Source organism: Bufo bufo, chromosome 4 (genome assembly GCF_905171765.1).
Source record: "Bufo bufo chromosome 4, aBufBuf1.1, whole genome shotgun sequence".
In the NCBI taxonomy this organism is placed as follows: Eukaryota; Metazoa; Chordata; class Amphibia; order Anura; family Bufonidae; genus Bufo; species Bufo bufo.
In genome coordinates this window covers 184734044-184756378 of record NC_053392.1, presented here as the reverse complement: position 1 = coordinate 184756378, position 22335 = coordinate 184734044, and the positions used below count along the sequence as shown (strand labels likewise).

The 22335-nt window shown below is 44.8% G+C and overlaps 1 pseudogene; it reads left to right on the top strand.

Moving 5' to 3' along the window:
- The first annotated feature begins 11469 nt into the window (after positions 1-11469).
- On the top strand, positions 11470-21816 carry LOC120999092 (annotated as a pseudogene).
- The last annotated feature ends 519 nt before the right edge of the window (positions 21817-22335 follow it).

Below are 22335 nucleotides of genomic sequence, written 5' to 3'. Positions count from 1 at the left end.
CCAGTGAAACCAATATAACATCTCAACATTCACAAATATACATTTCTGACATTCAAAAACAAAACAAAAACAAATCAGTGACCAATATAGCCACCTTTCTTTGCAAGGACACTCAAAAGCCTGCCATCCATGGATTCTGTCAGTGTTTTGATCTGTTCACCATCAACATTGTGTGCAGCAGCAACCACAGCCTCCCAGACACTGTTCAGAGAGGTGTACTGTTTTCCCTCCTTGTAAATCTCACATTTGATGATGGACCACAGGTTCTCAATGGGGTTCAGATCAGGTGAACAAGGAGGCCATGTCATTAGATTTTCTTCTTTTATACCCTTTCTTGCCAGCCACGCTGTGGAGTACTTGGACGCGTGTGATGGAGCATTGTCCTGCATGAAAATCATGTTTTTCTTGAAGGATGCAGACTTCTTCCTGTACCACTGCTTGAAGAAGGTGTCTTCCAGAAACTGGCAGTAGGACTGGGAGTTGAGCTTGACTCCATCCTCAACCCGAAAAGGCCCCACAAGCTCATCTTTGATGATACCAGCCCAAACCAGTACTCCACCTCCACCTTGCTGGCGTCTGAGTCGGACTGGAGCTCTCTGCCCTTTACCAATCCAGCCACGGGCCCATCCATCTGGCCCATCAAGACTCACTCTCATTTCATCAGTCCATAAAACCTTAGAAAAATCAGTCTTGAGATATTTCTTGGCCCAGTCTTGACGTTTCAGCTTGTGTGTCTTGTTCAGTGGTGGTCGTCTTTCAGCCTTTCTTACCTTGGCCATGTCTCTGAGTATTGCACACCTTGTGCTTTTGGGCACTCCAGTGATGTTGCAGCTCTGAAATATGGCCAAACTGGTGGCAAGTGGCATCTTGGCATCTGCACGCTTGACTTTTCTCAGTTCATGGGCAGTTATTTTGCGCCTTGGTTTTTCCACACGCTTCTTGCGACCCTGTTGACTATTTTGAATGAAACGTTTGATTGTTCGATGATCACGCTTCAGAAGCTTTGCAATTTTAAAAGTGCTGCATCCCTCTGCAAGATATCTCACTATTTTTGACTTTTCTGAGCCTGTCAAGTCCTTCTTTTGACCCATTTTGCCAAAGGAAAGGAAGTTGCCTAATAATTATGCACACCTGATATAGGGTGTTGATGTCATTAGACCACACCCCTTCTCATTACAGAGATGCACATCACCTAATATGCTTAATTGGTAGTAGGCTTTCGAGCCTATACAGCTTGGAGTAAGACAACATGCATAAAGAGGATGATGTGGTCAAAATACTCATTTGCCTAATAATTCTGCACACAGTGTATATATATATATATATATATATATATATAGGCTACAGAGCATGAGGCACTATATATGGGTTGGACAAAGTGTTTGGCACTATAAGGGGGTACAGAGCATATAGCGTGTGGTGCTATATATAGGGGGCACAGAACATATGAGACTATATACAGGGGGCACGGAGCGTGTAGCACTATATACAGGGTACACAGAGCATGTGGAACTACCATTAGTAGCACTGTGTGTTGCACTATATACAGAGGGCACAGATAGTGTTGCGTTATATACAGAGGGCACAGAGTGTATGGCACTATATTCAGAGGGAACAGGAATGGTGGCCGGAAGATGTCATCACTGTGGTCTGGATGGAGAAGAACTCTGGAGGAGAGTCATCTGTATGTCACTAAATGCAAGTGTTTATTCTGCCACTAACTGCGTAGCTGCTACAGCTCATGATGGGTGGCAGCATGCGGTTTTATGAAACCACTCCCAACATACCTTTACACCTGTTCAGTTCATAATGAGAACTGTAGTTTCACACAGTACAAGCCTATATGACAAGGGATGACCTGACTACTCAAATGGTATCTGCAGGGGCGGACTGGGCATAGACCTTCCAGGGAAATTTCCCGGTGGGTCGATTCCCAGGGGGCCACCTAAGTCCTCCTCAGGACCGGCCAGTGGAATTTTTGGGGATGTATTTTGTGCTGCTGGCAGTATTTTGTGATGGACTGTGGTATTTGGCTCTGTTGACGCGGTATAATGTGCCACAGTATGGTGTTAATGGCCTTACTTTCCATCAATTTGGACGCAACTACAATTTGAGGCCACTTTTACTATTTTTTCCAGGGCCACTTAAAGTTCCCAGTCCGCCCCTGGGCATCTGTATTGAACTTTTAAAATCTGGTGATGTATATATGTACTGCACATGGTTCTGGCTGCTGCATTTATGTGGTGAACCTGGTTCTGATGATGTATTTGACTTATGGGTTTGGTTCTGGTGCAGTATTTATGCAGTGAACTTCGTTTTGGGGCTGTACTTGATTTATGGGCTCCTTAGTGATGATCCGGCCGACTATTGGCCAGTCTAATAGCAGCTGAACAGTAAAACCTGTATGTAGGGGGTGTAAGAAAAGTGATGTGCGCTCTGTACATCTCTCCCCGTCCATGCATATGATGCATATATTGGCTTATAATTAAGTTATACATGTAAAGTAGGGAGTTTTTGTGAGTGGGTATGTATGTAGAAGTCATATCTACACTGCGTGCAGAATTATTAGGCAAATGAGTATTTTGACCACATCATCCTCTTTATGCATGTTGTCTTACTCCAAGCTGTATAGGCTCGAAAGCCTACTACCAATTAAGCATATTAGGTGATGTGCATCTCTGTAATGAGAAGGGGTGTGGTCTAATGACATCAACACCCTATATCAGGTGTGCATAATTATTAGGCAACTTCCTTTCCTTTGGCAAAATGTGTCAAAAGAAGGACTTGACAGGCTCAGAAAAGTCAAAAATAGTGAGATATCTTGCAGAGGGATGCAGCACTCTTAAAATTGCAAAGCTTCTGAAGCGTGATCATCGAACAATCAAGCGTTTCATTCAAAATAGTCAACAGGGTCGCAAGAAGCGTGTGGAAAAACCAAGGCGCAAAATAACTGCCCATGAACTGAGAAAAGTCAAGCGTGCAGCTGCCAAGATGCCACTTGCCACCAGTTTGGCCATATTTCAGAGCTGCAACATCACTGGAGTGCCCAAAAGCACAAGGTGTGCAATACTCAGAGACATGGCCAAGGTAAGAAAGGCTGAAAGACGACCACCACTGAACAAGACACACAAGCTGAAACGTCAAGACTGGGCCAAGAAATATCTCAAGACTGATTTTTCTAAGGTTTTATGGACTGATGAAATGAGAGTGAGTCTTGATGGGCCAGATGGATGGGCCCGTGGCTGGATTGGTAAAGGGCAGAGAGCTCCAGTCCGACTCAGACGCCAGCAAGGTGGAGGTGGAGTACTGGTTTGGGCTGGTATCATCAAAGATGAGCTTGTGGGGCCTTTTCGGGTTGAGGATGGAGTCAAGCTCAACTCCTAGTCCTACTGCCAGTTTCTGGAAGACACCTTCTTCAAGCAGTGGTACAGGAAGAAGTCTGCATCCTTCAAGAAAAACATGATTTTCATGCAGGACAATGCTCCATCACACGCGTCCAAGTACTCCACAGCGTGGCTGGCAAGAAAGGGTATAAAAGAAGAAAATCTAATGACATGGCCTCCTTGTTCACCTGATCTGAACCCCATTGAGAACCTGTGGTCCATCATCAAATGTGAGATTTACAAGGAGGGAAAACAGTACACCTCTCTGAACAGTGTCTGGGAGGCTGTGGTTGCTGCTGCACGCAATGTTGATGGTGAACAGTTTAAAACACTGACAGAATCCATGGATGGCAGGCTTTTGAGTGTCCTTTCAAAGAAAGGTGGCTATATTGGTCACTGATTTGTTTTTGTTTTGTTTTTGAATGTCAGAAATGTATATTTGTGAATGTTGAGATGTTATATTGGTTTCACTGGTAAAAATAAATAATTGAAATGGGTATATATTAGTTTTTTGTTAAGTTGCCTAATAATTATGCACAGTAATAGTCACCTGCACACACAGATATCCCCCTAAAATAGCTAAAACTAAAAACAAACTAAAAACTACTTCCAAAAATATTCAGCTTTGATATTAATGAGTTTTTTGGGTTCATTGAGAACATGGTTGTTGTTCAATAATAAAATTAATCCTCAAAAAACAACTTGCCTAATAATTCTGCACTCCCTGTATAGTACAAACTTTTCAACTCTCCTGGAACATCCGGGCGGCTTCCAAAAAAGAGGAGACCTCCTGAACTCCCAGAGGGGTTGATAAATCCCCTGCACACGGCATGGAGGACACATCATGAAAGGGGTGGGCACATACATAGAAGGGGTGGAGTCTCCTGAAAATGGGCATTTTTAAACCTTAAAAAAAATAATTGCTACACTTTTCCAAACCAACTTGTTAAAGGGATTCTGTCATCAGAAATGAGCCCTGTGGCTCTATATTCATAAAAAAGCTGTTTATATCACCTGTCAATCACTTCAAAATGTGTCCAAGGGGACGTCTCATGGTGAAAGGTGCCCACCCTCCCTTTCATGCGATCCGCCTACCTCACGTCATTACTGCCTCTCTAACCACCGCTCGCTTCATCCAGATCCCGCGAGCTTTGAACCAGGCTGTAGGAGGTTGGATGGCTGGGATGGGCTGTAATAGGGCAGTCAGTGGAGGTTCGAGCGAAGTGCGCCGTCCGGCGCATGCGCACTTCGTTATACGGGGCCGCTGCCAGTAGTCCGCACGGGCGCATCAGAATATACCTAGTGCGCACGCACGGGATCTGGATGAAGCGAGCGGTGGTTAGAGAGGCAGTGATGACGTGAGGTAGGCGGATCGCATGAAAGGGAGGGCGGCGATTTCAGCTCAGAAGGCGGCGCTGGGCACCTAAACAACATGGCTGCAGCAGGGCACCTTTCACCATGAGACGTCCCCTTGGACACATTTTGAAGTGATTGACAGGTGATATAAACCGCTTTTTTATGAATATAGAGCCACAGGGGCATTTGATAAACTCACTTTAGTATTCTGTGTTTTACAAGGGACATCGCCATATGTTTAGCTTATAGGGCTCATTTCTGATGACAGAATCCCAGAAACATTTGCAACTATGCTAATTTATGTGCACTGAAAATACCTCCTGGTTTACTTCAAATCAGTGTATTAGTCTTACTAAATTTCCTCCAGTATGTGTTGGAGATGGACTTCGGGTTAGTTAGGGGGCCCCCAATGAATGGACTGCTTCATACTCCAGGGACTCTGGCCCTGATGAAAACCAAGGGACACATAAGATAGGTCAGGGGTACAGTTGTGGAGAAGTGTAAAGCAGAGTTAGGTTTCGGCTTGGAGCACTGTTCAATCCATCATTCCAAAAATGGCAGGAGTATGGCACAAATGCAAACCTATCAAGACATGGCCATCCACCTTAACTGGCAGCTAAGGCAAGGAGAGCACTAATTGGAGAAGCAGCCGAGAGGCTACTGTGGGCTGCTATGAGGCTACTGGGGGTTGCTATGAAGCTACTGGGGGCTGATATAAGGCTACTGGGGGCTGCTATAATGCTAATGGGGCTGCTATGAGGCATGGGGCTCTTATCTGAGGTCTGATTGGGGGTCATTCATATTGGGGTCTGAGCTGAGGTGTGATCTGAGGGCTTATTGGGGTCTTATTAACATTGGGGGGGATCTTATTGAGGCTGTCAGCTGAGGTCTGATTAACATTGGGGGTCTGATTGGTCGTCTGACCTAAGGTATAATGATTTTTTTTTTTTCCGGAGCAGCTTAGAGAAAAAAGGCCTCACAGTGTCCCACACTCCTTCTGCCTGGCCAAGCCTGCCAGCACCCCTGAGACCAAGCCTGCTAGCACCCCTGAGGCCAAGCCTGCCAGCACCCCTGAGGCCAAGTCAGCCAGCACCCCTGAGGCCAAGTCAGCCAGCACCCCTGGGGCCAAGCCAGCTAGCACCCCTGAGGCCAAGCCAGCCAGCACCCCTGAGGCCAAGCCAGCCAGCACCCCTAAGGCCAAGCCAGCCAGCACCCCTGAGTCTTCAGAACTGTAAGTAAATTATATAATTATATATATAGGGGAGCTCCAACTGTTCTATATATATTTGTTTATTGCATGTGAATTTTGCAGTTGTTTGTGTAAACTGGCACTTTTCAATAAATGTTGCACTGAATTTTCTGCGAAATATACTTTTTTTTGAGGGGGGGGTCGGGGTGGCAGTGGATCTTAGGTGAGCTCCTACACTTTTTTCCCAGGACTTGACCCCTGCATAAGAAGTCCCGTTTGAAATTTGCCACAAGCCACGTAGGGGACATAGCAAACATGTGGAAGTAGGTGCTCTGGTCAGATAAGACCAAAGTTGAACTTTTGGTCTAAATTTAAAACGCTATGTGTGGTAGCAAACTAACACTGCACATCACCCTGAACACACCAATCCCATTGTGAAAAATGGTGGTGGCAGCATCATGCTGTGGGGATGCTTTTCTTCAGCAGGGACAGGGAAGATGGTCAGGGTTGTTGGGAAGATGAATGTAGCTAAATACAGGGCAATCCTGGAGGAATGCCTGGTAGAGGCTGCAAAAGACTTTGGACTGGGGTGGATGTTCTCCTTCCAGCATGACAACAACCCTAAACATACAGCCAGAGCCTCAATTGAATGGTTTAGATTAGGGTTGTCCCGATACCGATACTAGTATCGGTATCGGGACCGATTCCGAGTTTTCTCGGCGGTACTCAGCCGCCGATACCCCGCCCCGATACATAAATAGAATACTATGGGCGTAACTATGGGCAGGGCCCCGCCGCTCACCGAAGTATTTATAAACGTGAATCCTTATCCTGTTGTTAAGTTGAACTAACGCTGCCCTCTCCCATGTTCCCATGTCCCCCCTGTATCCCCACAGCACTTACTTAAGCTTCCATAGCAGGCAGAGCAGACGGCAGCAGTAACGTCACTCACTGACGTAGAGCGCCTGCTCCGCCCACTTTATGAGTGAAGCAGGCGGAGCAGGCGCGCGACGTCAGTGAGTGACGTTACTGGTGCCGTCCGCTCTGCCTGCTATGGAAGCTTAAGTAAGTGCTGTGGGGATACAGGGGGATACAGGGGAACATGGGAGAGGGCAGCGTTAGTTCAACTTAACAACAGGATAAGGATTCACGTTTATAAATACTTCGGTGAGCGGCGGGGCCCGGTGTATTGGGGGACACTGTTATGAGGGGGATCTGTGGATGACATATAGCAGTGTCAGCCACAGATCCTCCCCATAACAGTTCCATCCACAGATCCCCTATAACAGCACCATCCACAGATCCCCCACCAAATAACAATGCCATCCTCAGATCCCCCCACCCCATAACAATGCCATCCACAGATATCCCACCCCATAGCAGTACCATCCACAGATCCCCCATAACAGTGCCATCCACAGATCCCCCATAACAGTGCCATCCACAGATCCCCCATAACAGTGCCATCCACAGATCCCCCATAACAGTGCCATCCACAGATCCCCCATAACAGTGCCATCCACAGATCCCCATAACAGTGCCATCCACAGATCCCCCATAACAGCACCATCCACAGATCCCCATAACAGCGCCATCCACAGATCCCCCATAACAGTGCCATCCACAGATCCCCCATAACAGTGCCATCCACAGATCCCCCATAACAGTGCCATCCACAGATCCCCCATAACAGTGCCATCCACAGATCCCCCATAACAGTGCCATCCACAGATCCCCCATAACAGTGCCATCCACAGATCCCCCATAACAGTGCCATCCACAGATCCCCATAACAGTGCCATCCACAGATCCCCCACATGACAGTGCGTCATCCACAGATCCACAGATCCCCCAAAACGGTCACATGACATTTAAAAAAAGTATCGGTATTCGGTATCGGTGACTACTTGAAAAAAAGTATCGGTACTTGTACTCGGTCCTAAAAAAGTGGTATCGGGACAACCCTAGTTTAGATCAAAGCATGTTCATGTGTTACAATGGCCCAGTCAAAGTCCAGAACTAAATCCCATTGAGATAGTGCCCTGCAACAGTAATAATGTGCACCATATTGGCCCACAGAGGTAATAATGCCCCCCATAGTAACTTGCAACAGTAATAATGTCCCCCATAGTGGTCTCCAGCTTGCAATAATGTCCCCCATAGTGGCCTCCAGCGCTTATAATGGCCCCCATAGTGCCCCCCAATGTCCCCCATAGTTGTCCTCAGCTTCAATTATGTCCCTCATAGTCTCCTTCAGGGTAATAATGTCCCCCATAGTTTTCCTCAGCTGTAATAATTTCCCTCATAGTGGCCTCCAGGGTAATAATGTCCCCCATATTGGCCCATAATGTCCTCCATAGTGGTCCCCAATGTCCCCCATAGTGGTCCTCAGCTATAATAATGTTTGGTTTTGTTTAGCTTAAAAAAAAATAATACTCACCTTATCCACTTGCACACCCAGAGGCAGTTGCTCCTCTTTATTCTGACGTCCTGCCAAAGGACCTGCACTCAAGCGTGATGATATCACCACGCACTCCCAGCATGATCATGACGTCGTCACGCTTGAGTGCAGGTCCTTTAGCAGGTCCGTCATAATCAAGAGGAGCAACTGCCTCTGGCGTGGATGAGATGAGTAATTTTTTTAACCCCTAAAAGGCAATATTGCAGTAGTGTACCCATTTTTAACGGCCATTAAACGAGTGCACTCCTGTCTAATAGTCATTAAAAATGGTCCCATTTATTTCAATGGGGTCTGTCTGGCCGTAAAAATGGCCATGTGACAGAAATTTCAAAAACGGCTGTCACATGCTAGGTTTTCACTGTAGTGTGAATGTAGCCTAAGGCCCCTTTGACACGGGCGAGAATTCTGTGCGGGTGCAATGCGTGAGGTGAACGCATTGCACCCGCACTGAATCTAGACCCATTCACTTCTATCTTCATTCAGCAGGACCTGCGCTGACGTCAGCGCGCTCACCACGTGGTGAGCGCGATTACATCATCAAAGGTCCTTTTGCAGGTCCTGAAAGAAGAAGAAAGAAGAAGATGCCGGCTGCTTTTATTTTTTAACCCCTCAAGCAACATTTTAGTAAGCATTCTGTATTAAGAATGCTATTATTTTCCCTTATAACCATGTTATAAGGGAAAATAATAAAATCTGCAGAACACCTAACCCAAACCCGAACTTCAGTGAAGAAGTCCGGGTTTGGGTCTGGGTACCACATTCAGTTTTTTATCACGCACGTGCAAAACGCATTGCACCCACACAATAAAAACTGAACAACACAACGCAATCGCAGTCAAAACTGCCTAAAATTGCGCGGGTTTCCGGCAATGCACACACGACGCATCCGGAGCAAATCCGGGACGCCCGTGTGGAAGAGGCCGAAGAATATTGACTTAAAAAATGACTTTCTGATTGAAGTGTCCTATTAATCACATTCTTTTAATTTCCTGCCAGTCTGCTATTAGTTACACTAGTAAGAAGATAAGAATACATGATTGTATGTTCTGCATGTCTTCTAGAAATGTCAGTGTATGTAAATGCATTGCATCTATGTTATAATAAGATTTTCTGCATTCCTATGTGATGTCTACAGCAAGCAGTGCCTGTGCTCTACTTAGCTTTGTGGGTGTGTATCCACCTTCATTTATCAGAAATCCAGGCTATTCTCCATTCTGGGTGGGGATCTGTTGTCTGGACACCTCCTGATAAAACAATGATCCCAGAGATATGGTTACCTGTATGTTTAATGTTAGCTGAGAACTGATATATATCATTTGTTTTTGGCTTCACATTAACTGAAGGTCGAACCCAAAAGAAAGCAAATATGTTCTCTCATAAATAATCATCCTCAGGAGGTAAATAGGCAGGACACTCATTTAAATTCTATAAGGGTACTTTCACACTAGTGTTAAAGTTTTCCGGTATTGAGTTCCGTCATAGGGGCTCAATACCGGAAAAAAATGCTTTAGTTTTGTCCTAATGCATTTTGAATGGAAAGCATTCCGTTCAGTATGCATCAGGATGTCTTCAGTTCCATCCCTTTTACTGTATTTGGCCGGAGAAAATACTGCTGCAGTATTTTCTCCTGCCAAAATCCTGCAACACTTGCCGGAATCCCAGATCCGGCATTAATTTACATTGAAACGTATTAATGCCGGTACCAAGTGTTCAGGAATTTGCTGCATTGACAGATCTGGCTTTCCGATCTGCGCATGTGCAGACCTTTAAAAATGTGAAAAAATAAATACCGGATCCGTTTTTCTGGATGACACAGGAGAGACAGATCCGGTATTTCAATGCATTTGTCAGATGGATCCGCCTCTGGATCCGGAATCAAATGGTATCCGTTTGCATACGGATTTCCAGATACGGCAGGCAGTTCCGGCAATAGAACTGCCTGCCGGATTCTTCTAACGCTAGTGTGAAAGTACCTTAAGCACAAGAGACTCTGTAGCAAAGTTTATAGAGAGAAAGTTGTGAAAAAACAGGAAAGAGACAGTGAAAAATATTTAACCCCAGAAAGCTTTGGTCTATTTTGGCCTTCAAAATGCAGTGGTTTTTTATTTTTTATTTTCATTTTTGCATTATCTTATTTTGAGAGCTTTAAAAGGGTTGCCTTACTGTGGAGCCGACAAACTCTATGCTACGGACCTGTGCCCCTGAACATAAAAAAAGACTCATCTGTTCGCAGTCCCGTCGCTACTCCGTTTTCATCTGCTTCTACTATGGGACCATAAAGTGGCTGTGTCTCACGATCGTGCAGCCAATCACATGTCACAGCAATGATGTACCGTCCAAGTCTCTGTGACCGCTGAAGCCTGTGATGGACCACAGTAGTCATGAGACCCAGCCACAAACAGATGAGTTTCCTTTTGTTTCGCACCGGGTCCACAGGTCTGTAGCATATAGGTTATCAGCTCCAAGGGCAACCGCTTAAATTTTTTCCCCCGCAACACTGCTAGAATAAAAGAAAAATAAGTACTGTAGATAAGTAATAAAGATAAAGTCATTCTTAAAGGCAGATTTACGACGCACAATTGTCAGGCCGATCATTGGGAACAAACGTTTTTTACAAACGCTCCTTCCTGATAATAAGCTCATGTAAATGTGCTTCCGATCACGTGTTGAACAAGCAAGATACTCATTCATCGGGGGGAATCATGCAATACATTAAATCATCTACGATCAGCGATCTGCTAACCAGAAACAGTAAATCTGAATAAGGATGAGCGATTGCAGTAGCCATCATTCAACTCTATACAATGGAGGTGATCACTGCTCCTAAATGCTGTCCTTTACCTCCACTGATGAGCAGGCAGTTATCTGGGAGAAACAGCTCCTTTCCAATAATTGCCTGCTCACTCCTTTACACATTAAAGTCAGAAATGACTGCTGGAAGATGTAAATGTTCTTCAGGGTTCTGTTCTAGAAAAATAAAATGTAAAGGTGCTTTCGATCACGTGATGAACAAGCAAGATACTCATTGTCTGTAAAGGTTCTCATTTATCCAGGTCATGGTATATCTGTGCAGATATACCATGACCTGGATAAATGAGAACCTTCACAGACATATTGCAACACATTTTGGGGGGAAAACCCTTAAACTTGTACGAGAATATGAAAAAACAGCAAGAAAACTGGCAGACTAAAGAAACCACCTGCGTTTCAACCTCAGATGCCGAAAACAGGGGCTGGTACCATGCAGCATCAGTTTGGACTCCACGGTGAAGGGTCACAGAGCTGAGATGATTCTACAAAAAGCCCAGAAGCAACTACTAAATGAACGGGTACGACAGACCCATTTCACAGTTGAAGCCTTGAAACAAACTATCAGTCAGCTGAAAGAGGACCTGACTTTGCAGCTACCCGCTGAAACGTGGAGGAAAGTAGCAGATTTCACAGTACAAGCACAGCTAGCTCAGCACACTAAGAGCAAGGAGAGGCAGAATAACAAGTTCTGCATTTTGGGGAGGCGAAAGGAGGAAACAAGGACACTGCAAAACAAAGTGAAATGGGTGCAGAATCTTTTAGACCAGGTTCTCACCCAGCCTGTGATGTATGTCCTTGCGAAAGGGTTGAATTTTGCAATCACACCAAGAATTATACCAATAGTTGATATTATTTCAGCCACTGGCCAGTGCCAAACCACCTCCTTCAAGCTTGACTAGAGAAGAAAGAAGGGCGGTTACATCCCTGAAGAAAGACACAAACATCACCATCCTGCCTGCGGATAAAGGAAGATGCACGGTTGTACTTAATACATCTGACTACGATGCCAAGGTGACCACACTCCTGGATGATAACAACACATATGAGGCCCTAAGACGAGACCCAACCAGTGGCTACAAGAAGAAGATTATAGAACTACTACAACAACTAGAAAAGGACAAAATCATTGATCGGGCCATGTATAATCGCCTCTACCCTGGGGAAGCCCCTCCATGTATTTATGGACTTCCTAAAATACATAAGGACGGGAACCCTCTCAGGCCAATTGTCAGCAGCATCAACTCTGTGACCTACAATGTGGCAAAATACTTAGCCAGAATCCTAGCGCTCTTGGTTGGAAACACACAACATCACATACAAAACTCTCAGGATTTCACCACCAAAATCCAGAACTTGGTATTGGGCACAGAAGAAACAATGGTCTCCTATGATGTTACATCCCTCTTCACCTGCATACCCACTACAGAGGCAATTGAAACAGTCAGGAAACAGTTGCTACTAGACAACACCTTAGGCTGCAGAACAGAACTTAGCCCAGACCAAGTGTGTGCCTTACTGGACCTTTGTCTGAGTACCACCTACTTCAAGTACAAGGACAAGTTCTACAAGCAAAAACATGGCTGTGCTATGGGATCGCCAGTCTCACCTATTGTAGCGAACCTGTATATGGAGGAAGTAGAAAGGAAAGCACTGACCACTTTAAAGGGAATTACACAGAGTCATTGGTTCAGATATGTGGATGACACTTGGGTTAAAATTCATAAACAAGAGTTACAGGCTTTCACCGACCACGTCAACTCAGTGGATCATAACATCAATTTCACGCGGGAAGATATGCAGAACAACAAACTGGTGTTTCTGGACTGTCTTATAACAGTGGAAGAGGGAAGGAAGCTGGGAATAGAGTTCTATCGAAAACCAACACACACAGACCAGTACCTGCTATTTGATTCCCACCATCCTCTAGACCACAAACTGGGAGTCATCCAGACCCTACACCACCGGGCAGAGAAAATCCCCACCAGCACAGAGGCCAAGGCGAAGGAATTCAAACACCTCAGAGGGGCACTTAAAACTTGTGGGTATCCAGTTTGGGCCTTTGTCAAAACAGAAGGAAGGAGAAGAAAGAGCACCAAGACTACCAGTGAGGGCGAGAAGCATGACATACGCAAGAATATGGTTATCCCATATGTAGCTGGGGTGTCTCAGAAATTCAAAAGGATTTTTTATAAACATCACATCCCTGTCTGCTTTAAACCCAGCAACACACTGAGGCAACAACTGGTTCACCCCAAAGACCCAACGCCTAAACACAAGATGGACAACATTGTGTACGCAGTCCAGTGCAATGAGGAATGCTCAGAACTGTATATCGGCGAAACAAAACAACAACTACATCAGCATATGACTCAGCATAGAAGAGCCAAAACCTCTGGTCAAGATTCAGCCATGTACTTACATCTAAAAGAAACAGGTCACACCTTTGAAAACAGTCAAGTACGTGGTTTGGATAAGGAGGCCGATTGGTACAAACGAGGTGTGAAGGAGGCCATCTTCGTAAAAATGGAGAAGTCAAGCTTAAATAGAGGTAAGGGGGGTTAGACATCTATTGTCTGCCACATACAATGCTGTCTTGACACCTTTTTCTGGGAAGTCTTTATCAACTACTGACTCCAATTAGGATAATGGGATCAACACCTTTGACCCCATGCTGGGTATAATGACCTCTGACCCCATGCTGGGTATAATTACCAGATGTTGATTCAGTTACATATTTATTCCCAGAGAATTCTTGTACAGTCACTCAGAATTGAGAAAGCTCATTGGAAGAACGAGTGAAACGTTTTCAAGAAATCTACAGTACGTCCAGTTGCCTTGATTTATTCTTTACAGATAAGATACTCATTCATCGGTCGAAATCATGCAACACATGAAATCACTTGCGATCAGCGATCTGCTAACCAGAAGCTGTAAATTACTTTTTATGTAGAGGACAGGGGCTTCCTTCAGGGTTCTGTTCTAGAAAAATAAAATGGTGCTAGCACCACCTGGTTTTTCCTGCCAATCACACACTTCGCAGATTCGAACTGTGTGTGACATTGTATATCTAATGGTTGACATTACAATGGCCCACTTTGCTCCAATTTTGAGCAGATTATGGCTCACAACAGGATAAAATGGAACTGTGTGATCACATCACATAGCACAGCATGTGCTACACTGTAACCTAAGGTAAGAAAAAAGATACACAAATATTGAAGCATAACTTGCAATGTTCTATAATCACTTCTATCATGTTTGTGGTTCTTGTGCTTACAACAAAACTAAAGCTTTTAACTTTAAACCAGGGGCGTAGCTAGAAATGCATGGGCCCCATAGCAAAAAAAATTATGGGCCCCCCCCCCCGTGCCATCCACAGATCCCCCCTCCCCTAAACAGTGTAATCCACAGATTCCCCCCCTCATAACAGTGCCATCCACAGATCTCCCCCCTAAACAGTACCATCCACAGATCTCCCCCTAAACAGTGCCATCCACAGATCTCCCCCCTAAACAGTGCCATCCACATATCCCCCCTAAACAGTGCCATCCACAGATCCCCCCCTAAACAGTGCCATCCACAGATTCCCCCTCCCTTAAACAGTGCAATCCACAGACCCCCCCCTCATAACAGTGCCATCCACAGATCTCCCCCCTAAACAGTGCCATCCACAGATCTCCCCCTTAAACAGTGCCATCCACAGATCCCCCCTAAACAGTGCCATCCACAGATCCCCCCTAAACAGTGCCATCCACAGATCCCCCTCCCCGACGCTCACAGGAGTATATTTATAAACTAATCAGTAACTACTTTAACTTTAATAATTGCTCATTGCTGATCTCTTTACTTGGATTATTTGGATATCTTACTCTGTCTTAGCTTCGGTAGCAGCAGGCAGTGCGGGCGGCGCTCACTCAATGACGTCACGCGCCTTCGCCGCCTAGTGGGAGGAGCAGGCGCGTGACGTCAGTGAGTGAGCGCCGCCCGCCCGCACTGCCTGCTGTTACCGGAGCTAAGACAGAGTAAGATATCCCGCAGGTGTCCCGCAAGGCTCTGTCCTAGGACCCCTGCTCTTCTCTATCTACACTTTTGGCCTGGGACAGCTCATAGAGTCCCATGGCTTTCAGTATCACTCCTACGCTGACGACACACAAATCTACCTCTCTGGTCCAGACATCACCACCTTACTATCACGAATCCCACAATGTCTATCTTCTATATCATCCTTCTTCGCCTCTCGCTTTCTAAAACTTAACATGGATAAGACAGAATTTATAATCTTTCCCCCATCTTGTTCAACCCCCTCAACAGACCTATCTATTATGACCAATGGCTGCACACTCTCCCCGGTCAACAAAGTCCGCTGCCTTGGAGTGACCTTGGATTCTGCACTTTCCTTCCGACCGCAAATCCAAGCTCTTTCCACCACCTGCCGCCTCCACCTCAAAAACATCTCCCGCATCCGTGCTTTCTTTAACTTTGAATCTGCGAAAATTCTTGTACATGCCCTCATTATCTCCTGCCTAGACTACTGCAACATTCTCCTCTGTGGCCTTCCATCTAGCACTCTCGCACCCCTCCAATCTATCCTCAACTCTGCTGCCAGACTAATCCACCTCTCACCCTATTACTCCTCTGCCTCTCCCCTCTGCCAATCCCTTCACTGGCTCCCCATTGCCCAGCGAATTCACTTCAAAGTACTAACAAATACATACAAGGCTGTCCATAACCTGTCCCCTCCCTACATCTCTGAGCTACTTTCCCGATACATCCCCACACGCACTCTCCGATCCTCACAAGACCTCCTTCTCTCCTCTCCTCTTATCGCCTCTTCCCACAATCGACTCCAAGATTTCTCCCGTGCATCCCCCATACTCTGGAACTCGCTACCCCAACATATCAGACTCTCACCTACATTGGAATCCTTCAAAAGAAACCTGAAAACCCACCTCTTCAGACAAGCCTACAACCAGTGACCCTGCTGCCTCTATACCGCCATGACCAACTTAACTCGCACCTACTGTGTCCTTCTCCCATACCATGTAGATTGTAAGCCCTCACGGGCAGGGCCCTCTCTCCTTCTGTACCAGTTTGTAACTTGTCTTGTTTATGATTAGTGCAATTGTCTGTATTATGTATGTGCACCGCTTATCATATGTACAGCGCTATGGAATGAATGGCACTTTAATAATAAATAATAATAATAATAATATCCAAATAATCCAAGTAAAGAGATCAGCAATGAGCAATGATTAAAGTTAAAGTAGTTACTGATTAGTTTATAAATATACTGCTGTGAGCGGCGTGGCCCTGTATATTCTAACCCCCAGACACGCGTCCCTGTCTCACTGAGCTCGTGAAAACTCAGATCCGATGGTATATTCTAACCCCCAGGCAAGCGTCCCCGTCCCCATGGGAACGCCTGGGGGTTAGAATATACCATCGGATCTTCTGAGTTACTCAGTGGCCTGGCTGGAGCCTCCCCAGCCACTGTGTCGGCCCGGCCCTGCGTGCGCCCTGCTTCAGTCCTGACTCCTCCCCAGCCAGGCCCGAGCCGCGGACCGCCCACGCCCCGCCCACTACACTAGTCTAGTGTAGTGGGCGGGCGGTCCGCGGCTCGGGTCTGGCTGCCTGTGTGTAGTGTGTATGTAAATAAAAAATTTTAAAAATTTTAAAAAATCAACAGAAGGCGGCCCAGACGGGCCCCCTGTGGCGTAGGGCACCATAGCCACTGCTATGGTTGCTATGGCGATCCCCACGCCACTGCTTTAAACCCTACTAAAGGCCATCAATGTTTGATCAGTGGGGGTCTGACTTCAGGGACCCCAACCATTCAGCATGGGTCGTGGCATTTCTGACACTATGTACTATATATATATATATATATATATATACACTATGTTTTTATACATGTACTAAACATCTATACAGCAGTTTATGGACCTGCTGTACATGTTAAAGGGTTTCTGTCACCCTGCAAAACTCATATTTTTTTTTTGTATAGTTAGATTGCTCATAGTGCGATATAGCAGAATATAATGCTCTTACTTACTTTCATGCGGCCGATTCTTTATAAAACGAACTTTTATAATATGTAAATGAGGGCTCTACCAGCAAGTAGGGCGTCTACTTGCTGGTAGCTGCTGCAGAAATCCGCCCCCTCGCCGTGTTGATTGACAGGGCCAGCCGTGATCTCCTCCTCCGGCCGGCCCTGTCAGTAATTCAAAAATCGCGCGCCTCGCGTCATTCGGCGCAGGCGCTCTGAGATGAGGAGGCTCGTATCCTCAGCACTCCCTCAGTGCGCCTGCGCCGATGACGTCTTCTCTTTCGGTGATGTCATCGGCGCAGGCGCACTGAGGGAGTGCTGAGGAGACGAGCCTCCTCATCTCAGAGCGCCTGCGCCGAATGACGCGAGGCGCGCGATTTTTGAATTACTGACAGGGCTGGCCGGAGGAGGAGATCACGGCTGGCCCTGTCAATCAACACGGCGAGGGGGCGGATTTCTGCAGCAGCTACCAGCAAGTAGACGCCCTACTTGCTGGTAGAGCCCTCATTTACATATTATAAAAGTTCGTTTTATAAAGAATCGGCCGCATGAAAGTAAGTAAGAGCATTATATTCTGCTATATCGCACTATGAGCAATCTAACTATCCAAAAAAAAAAAAAGAGTTTTGCAGGGTGACAGAAACCCTTTAAAGTCTACAGTAGCTTATACGTATGAACTCTGATGTTGGAGATTTTAGCTTGAGGGAAACATTGTAGCAACTTTCAAAAAGTCAGGAGTTTTGGTTTATTTAACAAAGTTAACGTCTTGAAACATATTGTATATTTTCTTCTAGCAGTTATCTGACAGTGGTACACATGAAGCTTCCTTATAATGGTCAGTGGGATATATTTTCTCCTGCCACCATGAATTGGTGGTCAGAACCAAATGCCTTGTTGTGAGGTCCAGTATGCCTATTTTACAGTATATATATTATTATATTTTGTGGGAACAATTAGCAGATTTAGGGCTCATGCACTCGACAATGATCGGCCATCGAAACACTGTCCTTGTATCTGCCGGATCTTCCAGTCCGACCACTGCTCCCCTGAACTGACTGTGTCATAGTGTGTTATGATGCAGTCAGTTCATAACTGATTACAGATCTCTTGTACTGAATTGTGCCCAAAAAATAAGAGTATATCCCATGTGCCAGATTTACATTTTTTAGACACTTTCGTGCCTCACTGGACACTTTTCAAAAGTTTCTAGGAAAAGGGGACTTGGTTAAATTTTTGGAAAGGCGCAAAATACTGCTCTAAAATAAGCCATTCATGTAGGGATGCAAGTTACAGAAAACTGGCGTACACACCATACACCAGATTTGTTACTTGTTTTAGACAGTCTGTGCACCTCACCAGACAGCTTCAAGTAAAGGGGTTGTGGCTATGTTTTTGGAAAAGTGCAGAATACTGGTCAACAAATACTAAGCCAAGAAATAGATTTTGTATCAGGTTGCATCAATTCTATCACACACCATGCTCCACTGTGATTATCGTTGGGGATGCAACAGCATGTACCATATACAGTATTGTGTATTTATATCACTTGACCAGTAGATGTCACTGTATGTTAAGGGTACCAGTTGTGTATATCTGTAAAACTTGTTGGTTCTCTCTTTCTCTCTTTATACCAAGATGGCTGCTGTTACAGTTTGCTGAAATGTCTTGTATGTTTGGAACTTAATCCACACAAGAAAACCAAGTTCTGCCTCATCACAAGCTACTAGTGTCTTCTCTAACCCACAACTAACAGGTTATGGGCGAAGCTCTGGACACTAGAAAAAGGAAAACTACAAGCAAGTAAGTGCTGCATCTACGATCCTACCAAATCCTGTGTGAGGAAACAAGAGCTGCATCCAATTCACTGAAAGATGGCAAGTGCTTCAAATATGAAGTTTAAAATAGCAAAGCTCAACATTACCAACTACCAGCTATGGAAGTTTAAGTGTGAAATGTTGTTATCCAAAGATGACAGGTACTAGATACACACAGACCCAATGACAACCCGGAAGAATGGGACAGAAAAAACAGGCAAGCAAAAGCAGTCATAAGCCTGTTAGTGGAGGATGGTCAACTCATATAAGGAAAGAAAACAAAGCTAAAAGGTATGTGGACTGCATAACAAAAACTGCATGAACGTGCAAGCCTAAACAGTAAACTATATCTGTTATGCAAACTGTATAATATGAGGCTGGAAAAAGGGCAGGAAATGGGTGAACATATAAAGGCTATGCTAGAGATTGTGGACCAGCTGGGCGCAATAGGTGAAGAAATGAAAGACAATCATGTAGTAGCATTACTGCTATGCAGCCTTCCAGAATCATACAGTGCCTTTATAAATTCTCTAGAAACTAGACCGGAAGCTGAACTAACGCTAGAATATGTTAAGGGAAAATTTATTGATGAATAGAGCAGAAGAAAGGAAAATCTGCATAGTGAAGAGAACGAGAGATCAGAGACAGCTCCGAAGGTGCATGAAGGCATAAGACAAAGCAAAGAAATTCTAGCAAGAGTAAGGTTAAATGAACATCTGTACAAACTCGTCACTGAAAGTGAGAAGGCTAAAACGGCAACTCATAACCCACATGACAAGTGCATCCACCTGTGGCATAGAAGATTGGGGCATCGAAACCCAGAAGCTATAAAGGACTTTGCAAAGAGAGGTCTATCAGAAGACATGAAAATATTGCTTTGCCACACACTCAGCAAGTGCACGTGTTGCATCAAAGCAAAGGCCACCCAAACCTCTCTTCCATAGACCAGTCACAAAAAAAACACTAAACCCATGGAACTGATACACAGTGATGTGTGTGGACCAATGAAAACTACCACATTCGGCGGGAACAGATATTTACTGACTTTTATCAATGATTATTCTAGGTACACAATAACGTGATGAAGCACAAAAGTGAGACATTAGAAAAACTTCAAGAGTTTGTAGCTATGACAAGCAACAAGTTTCAAAGGAAACCTGGAATAATATGCACTGACAATGGAGGGGAATATATGAGTACAGAGATTGAATCATACCTAAAGACACAAGGTATTATACACCAAACAACTGTACCATACACTCCTGAGCAAAACGGCGTAGCAGAAAAAAAGAATCTCACTCTTGTAGAAATGACCAGATGTATGATTTCAGCCGCTGCATTACCTAACAAATACTGGGGATAATGACTGTAACATACCTACAAAACAGGCTCCCATCATAAGCTATTGAAAGTACACCATATGAAATGTGGAATGGATCAAAACCTAACGTAGGGCACATCAGAGTGTTTGGCTGTAAAGCATATGCCTACATTCCAAGGGAGAAACGCTCCAAGTTGGAGAACAAAGCCATAGAAGGCATTCTGGCGGGCTACAGTGAGCAGACTAAGGCATATAGAATCCTTTGTCCAAAGACCAACAAGGTCACAGTAAGCATCAGTGTTTATTTTGATGAAAGCGAAGCACCCGATAATACAATTCTTGAAAAATGTGGAAAGGATTGGCGCGCTGAATCATCAAGAAACGCTGACCCATGCGTAGCAGGACAAGAGCCAGAACAAGAAGTGGAACTTACAATCAACGAGCCAATAGCACCCACTGAAGAACAAGAAATCAGAAGATCCTCTCGGATGACAAAAGGGATACCACACCGCAGGTTATCATACGCTGCTAAAACACATCAAACACAGGAGCCAACATCCTGGGAAGACATAGAAACTTTGCCAAGAAGGGAAGCCGATCAATGGAGAAAAGCAGCTGAAGAAGAAATAAAATCACTTCAAGAAAATAGAACTTCCTCCTGGTCGCAAAAATATCGGAAGCAAATGGACTTTTAAAGTGAAATATGATGCAGAAGGAAACATCTATAGATACAAAGCAAGATTAGTTGCCAAGGGATACTCCCAGAAATGTGGAGAAGATTATGATGAGACATTTGCTCCAGTTGTGAAACATTCCACCATAAGAACACTCCATAGCATTGCTGCCAGAAAGGGAATGCAAGCACCTAGATGTCAAAACTGCTTTTCTGTATGGAGACATCAAGGAGGATCTATACCTGGAACAGCCACCAGGATTTGAGAAGGAAAAGAATCTTGTATGCAAACTGCAAAAGAGCATCTATGGGCTCAAGCAAGCAACGAGAGTGTGGAATGAAAAAGTGAACGAAATACTCACAAAAGAAGGATTCTCAAGAAGTAAAGCAGATCCATGTCTGTATTCAAAGAATCAAGAGAACAAATGGACATACATCCTAATTTATGTTGATGACATCTTGATGTGTTTTGAACAAGAAGGGGACTATGACCAAATAGTTCACAAACTGAAACAAAATTTTGAAATTAAAGAGTTGGGGAACATTACTCACTACCTAGGAATTCAAATAGAGTGGGAAGAGGATGGAAGCTCTCTTCTTAACCAAAGTCAGAATATTACACAAATATTAGAACAGTTTCACATGCAAGATGCAAAGGAAGCGAGAACACCAATGGAACCAGATTATCCGAAAAACAATGGAACAGAAAACTTGTTACCTAACAATGATTATTACCGCAGGGCAATCGGAAAATTGCTATAGATCGCCACCGTGACAAGACCAGACATCGCTGTAGCAGTGGGAATACTTTGCAGGAAAGTCGCAACACCGTGTCAACGCAACTGGAATGCAGTAAAGAGGGTAATGCAGTACTTAAAGGGAACAAATCGGATGAAGCTGAGACTTCCAGCATCGTCAACCCCAAAACTGATTGGATATGTGGACACCGATTGGGCTGGAGACACCACTGACTGCAAATCTACAAGTGGTTACATCTCCCAGTATGGACAAGGAACCATAAGCTGGTCTAGTCAGAAACAAGTGACTGTTGCACTCTCTTCAACTGAAGCGGAATACATAGCAGCAGCACATGCATGTCAAGAAGCAATTTGGATTCGTCAACTTCTACTAGACATAGGACTAAATATGTCACAACCCACACCCATCTTTGAAGACAATCAGGGATGCATAAAGCTTACACACTCTGAGAAGATTAACCCAAGAACCAAGCACATTGATGTAAGATATCATCTGCTCAGGGACATGCAAGAACAAGGAGTT